The sequence below is a fragment of the Triticum urartu genome, chromosome 6, assembly GCF_003073215.2.
Source record: "Triticum urartu cultivar G1812 chromosome 6, Tu2.1, whole genome shotgun sequence".
NCBI lineage: Eukaryota > Viridiplantae > Streptophyta > Magnoliopsida > Poales > Poaceae > Triticum > Triticum urartu.
The window spans coordinates 381,695,104-381,700,739 of NC_053027.1; the positions used below are offsets into that span (position 1 = coordinate 381,695,104).

General features: G+C 43.7%; 1 pseudogene; it reads left to right on the forward strand.

Moving 5' to 3' along the window:
• The first annotated feature begins 458 nt into the window (after positions 1-458).
• On the forward strand, positions 459-5,137 carry LOC125513619 (annotated as a pseudogene).
• Positions 5,138-5,636: the final 499 nt, after the last annotated feature.

Consider the following 5,636-nt stretch of genomic DNA (forward strand, 5'->3'; position numbering starts at 1 on the left):
CGAGCCGCACCGATAGAATCCCCCTCGCTTCTCGCCGGGGCCAGTTTGATCCGTCCGCCTCCATGCCTGCTCCAGTCTCCATGACGACCTAGGTGTTTCTTCTCTCCTCGATCGACCGCGGACGGTTCTCCTAACCTTCTTCTCAGCCACCTTCCTCTCGTCTCCTCGTCGGTTGGAGCCGCGCGAACTCGCCGCCGACGCCTACACGCCGCGCGCCCTGCCCTCGCCGTACGCCTTGGGTTAGGTATGTCCCCTTCTCAATTCTCAGTTATGCCCTTGTTTTTTTTTTTTGGCTGAGAGTTGAGATATCTGGTAATTTAGACGTCGACTCCATCGATTAACCCTTACAAATCTTGACGCATTATGAATTCCTTGTTCAACAGACTAGGCAGTTCTTTTTTAAATTGTCTATTTTGAGAGTTGGCTAGCTCTTGTGTTTTGCTGACGCTCAGCCACGTATGCAGATCATGGAGGGCCAGCCCATGGTGAGCTATTCGGCAGGATCAGTGAACTCTGTTGTCTACAAGCTCACCAAGCTAAAGGATTGCTCCCTTGTAATTGAAGGGTTACAAAAGGATCTTATGATTCTTTTGGAGAGTTTCAGCCAAGTGGTTGTGTTGCCAAGTAAGATGAATTGGCAAGTCCAAGTGTGTATGAAAATTGTGAGGGAGTTGGTCTTCGACATCGAGGACTGGATCGATCAGATGCCGGCGATGCCAAACACAGGGGGCAAACTAGTGGATTTAGAAGATGAAGTGAAAAGATTCAAGGCCCGGATCGAGCACGCGTGTGAGCTCTGTGAAAGATACGGTCTTCGTTATTGAAGTGTCGTCTGAACTTCGTGATCCTGCTTCTTTACCCGGCCACACCCAAGTTACAGTTGCTTCACATATACTTTTCGAGGAGAAAACTGCCCTTGTCGGGATGGAAGTTCCAATGGATGAGCTTGTCAAGCATCTCACTGGTGAGCATGAGAAGCGGCGGAAGGTGGTTTCCATCCTCGGGGTGGAAGGCCTTGGTAAGACTACTCTTGCCAAGGAGGTTTATTCAAAGATTCAAGGGAACTTTGAGTGCCGAGCTTTTGTTACTCTTGGCCGGAGACCATCCATTAGGGAGACTGTGCAGGAAATACTTTGTCAAGTAAACCCCTCTGCAGAAAAGAAAATAAACCTGAAGATTGATCCTAGGCATGGAAGGGGCACAGCCCCGGATCTGAAAAAACTCCTCACTGAGCTTTGGAAGTACCTCGCCACAAAGAGGTACTGCCTTGCAGTTTAATTACCTCTTCCTTATCTAGGTTTCTTGACTTGACGTAGGAAGTTGAAATTTCGGGAAATAAACCATGTACCCAGCCCAGAATGCATCTTGAGGAAAGCACTCGTAATGGTAGATATGTTTTGTTCAACGTAGTATGTACTTCTTAGGCATCTGAACTTTTATATATTAAACTTCATTTGGGAAGAGAATCAACTAGTTAGAGGGGTGGTTGTACACCCAGCCTACCAAGGATCGAATTCCAGGTGGCAATACTTGGGTGTTCTTTTGTTACAAAGTAGTCAAATTCACTTAGATCTTCTCATCTTAGGTTGTGCTTGGTTTTTGTCCAAGGCTGCCATACCAAAAGATTGATTATCCAAACTTTGGTAAAGGCTTTTCTTCCCTATGGATTGGCCAACATTGGCTAAAAGAATGAACTAGAGTTGGCAAAAGAGCATTGCCATGCCAAAAATTTGGCCCTCGGTCCACCCGAAGATTTAGGTTCTTTTTTATTAATGTATCTACACTGCTTTTTTGGTCAAATCAACAGCACATGTCTGATGCTGATATCTTTTTAGGTGGCACACCCGAATGTCCCTGGCTCTAGTATGACCTCATCTAAAAAAAGATCAATGTTTTGATCATGGTCGAAAGCCGAAAAATTGACAGGGTACACTTTGGCCACAAACCAAATATACCCTTAATCCAATATTTGACAACCCTCTCATTTTCTTTGTAGTAGGAAAATTGTTTTTTTTTTAGGAGAAATTTCTCGACATCAGCCAATAGATGGTGTATGCTTTCTGTTTCATGGTTATCGTGGAAGTTTCTAAGGGAATCTGCAATAGAAATTGATACATGCTTACATAAATCAGTTTCATGTAAAAAAAAGTTACATAAATCAATTTGAAAACCAAAACGGTAACTGGTAGCTGCTCGGTCGGTGTTGAGTAGCGATTAAACAGTGAATCGTCCGATATTTGTAACTTTGCGAATTTCTATGTATGTGAAGTTGGATATTTATATTTGAATTTTTCGCACCGTCCGTCATATCTTACTTTTTGAATTGTCATAGTAGCTTATACTGATTTGTCATTTAATATGTCAGGTATTTCATCTTAGTGGATGGCTTATGGAGCACACAGGCTTGGAAAATTATCAATTCTGCTTTGCCCAACGAGAATAATGGAAGCAGGGTATTGACAACAACATGCATCAGTGCTGTTGCTCAACGTTGTTCTGTACATCCCATGGATATCTATCGGATTGAGCCACTTAACGAGGAGATGTCTGCAAGATTATACCTGAAATTAATTCGGCAAAAAGAATGGCCGGCTGATCATGCTGAAGTAACCAAAAACATGTTTAAAATGTGTGGTGGCATGCCATTGGCCCTAGTTCTTGCAGCTGGCTTATTAGCAGCAAAATGCAAACAACTACCAGAGCCCGAGATATCTGTTGTCTCATCAGTGGAGCAATATTCCAAATCAGATGGGATTATGAAGACACTGCAGATGAGTTATGATGCTTTGTCTTTGCCTCTGAGGTCTTGCTTGTTGTACCTGAGTGTCTTTCGAGGAGGTTGCACCATCAAGAAGGACCGTCTGATACGATTATGGATTGCTGAAAGACTTATCCCTCGAAAAGATGATGAAAGAAGAGCTCAAGAAATAAGAGGTGATGGAGGAGAAGAAACGAGAGTTGAAGGAGGTGAAATCATAGGATATGAAGAAAATGGAGGTAAAGAAACAGGAGACGAAAAAAGCTTGTGGGAGACAGGGCAGCTCTACTTCAAAGAGCTTATCATCAGGAGACTGATTCAACCTGTGTTCAACTACAATGATGACCAGCCAGTGGGTTGCACCGTTCATGGTGTGATTCTTGATTTCATCAATTCTTTGTCGAGCAAAGGTAACTTTGTTACAGTTGGTGGTGCTCATTTGAGCACAGACATGGTTCGGCGATTCTCGCTAGACTGCTTTAACAACAATGACGAAGACAGAGATGCCACCTTGGCGTCATTTGCTATGCACTTATCTAGAGTGCGATCTATGATTGTTTTGGGTGATATTGAAGGGATAGCTGGTCGTTCGGCCCTCACATTATCTGGAAAAATCGATGGGACTCCTGTTCTTCCATCCTTCAAACTTTTAAGAGTACTTGATCTGGAAGGTACTTATCATTTGAGAAGCCGCCATCTTCAAGGCATCGGGGGATTGGTTCTGCTGAGATACCTGGGGGCTGCAGAGACTGCAATCGATTCTTTACCAGAGGAAATCGGAGAACTAGGGCAGCTGGAGACCCTGAATTTGAGGAAGACAAAAATGCCGAGCACTTTGCCTACTTCTATGGCTAAACAGAAAATGTTGGCACATCTGCTAATTGACGGCACCGTCAAACTGCCTAGCGAAATCCTGAAAATGCAAGGATTAGAAGAAGTATCAACTGTTGGTGTCTACAGTAGCAGGTCAATTGATTCAGTGGCAGAGCTCTTGAGGAAGTCGGAGCGGCTGAGGGTCCTTGGCATAAGATTGGATGGGTCACACTTATCTAATGATAACGAGAGTGTCAGGACTTTCCTCATGGAGGTTACAAGGTCTAATAAGCTTACTTGCCTATCACTTGATTGCCTCAATTTTGGTTTGCTTGACATACCGCTGGAGTTCCCTCCATCTGATCAGCTCTGAAGATTTGAGCTGAAAATCTCGGTTCCAGTCCTCGGACGGACTGCACACAGGATGGCCTCTCTTTTCAGCGTTACCCACTTGGATATTGAAATTGTTCGATTAGAAGATGAAGCTGTCCGTGCCCTGGGAGGTTTGCCTCATCTAGTCCTTCTCAAGTTAGTTTCTTCAGGTGGCATAAGATTCAGCTCACAACTCAAATGGAACCCAGAAGGCAGGTGCAAAGTCGGCGTGGACCATGGCTTTAAGTGTGTGAAAGTATTATCGCTCATATGCCGATCTGGTGGGACGGAGCTGGAGTTCACACCAGGAGCCATGAAGGAGCTACAGAGGCTGACGCTCGACTTCAGCGCACGCGAAGCACTGTGTATCTATGGAAATTTCAGTTTTGGCATCGAGCATCTCTCTTCCCTCACACGAGTCCATGCCATGATTAGCTGCAAATGTGCTGTAGCTTCGGAGGTGAATACTGTGAAGGATGCGATACGAGAACAAGCAGGTAACTTGTCTAGCAAACCCACGATCGAATTCACCACAATAAATGAACACATGATAATTCCTGATCACAAAGCAAAGACAGCAGCAGTTTCCCCTAAAATTTGGTTAAACGGGTGTATCAACTTCAGACAAACTGCCTAGCATCGTAAGAGGTCAGGATGGAGTCAATTTTAATCACATGTGGCTGAAGCACTCATGCAGAACAGGACACGCGACTTCGTCTTCTTCTCTAGTACTCCCTCCGTTCCGAATTACTTGTCGCAGATATGGATATATCTAGATGTATTTTAGTTTTAGATACATCCATTTCTACGACGAGTAATTTGAAACAGAGGAAGTAGTACTAAGTAAAATCTTTTACGTGTTGTAACCTGCGAGTGTAGTGATATGTACTTTTTTTTTTCAAAAAGGAGGACTTCCCCTGCGTCTGCATCAAAATGATGCATGAAGTCATTTTATTGATCTGAAGTTCCAAAACAAAGTCTCAAGTTCCAAAAAGCTCACAAAAAGAGCATGAAACAAATCAGTAAAAAGAGAACTGCCACAGCCGGCAAAAAATAAGCCAAGATGACTAAATACCTATCCTATTCGCCATCCAAGCCGGTTGTAGATAACCCGTACTGCCATCTTTCACCGGTTGCACCCAATATCTAAAAGCTCCCTGGAGTCCGCATGCTTAAGTAACGACCACGTACGGATCCAAGCAGTGGCTCTGTGTATCCTGTTAGAGATAATATCATTTCTGTAGTTCAATATAGCCCAAAATAATGCACATATCCCTATCCGAATATGTCCCACAATATATGATTCCACTTCGGTTAGCCACGTCCCAAATAACGTGTCTATACTAATCGGAGGACTAACATTAAAGGCTATATATATCGTGCGCAGAGTTGTTTCGTGAGAGGACAATGTCACAAAAACAACATCGTGAACTACCCACCCATCTTCTTTTTACCAATTTATCCTTGGTTAAAATCACTTCCTTGTGGACAAACCACATGAAGATTTTGATTCTTAGCGGAACTCTAACCTTCCAAATGTGAATGGATCTCCTTATTGGCCCAGAGTTAATTAAGTCCCAAGTACATAGATTTCACTGTGAAACTACCGTTCCTAGATAATTTCCAGTGAATGGCATCTGGCTGGTCCGAGAGTTGAACGTCCATCAACCTACACACCAGATGTAAACGTTCC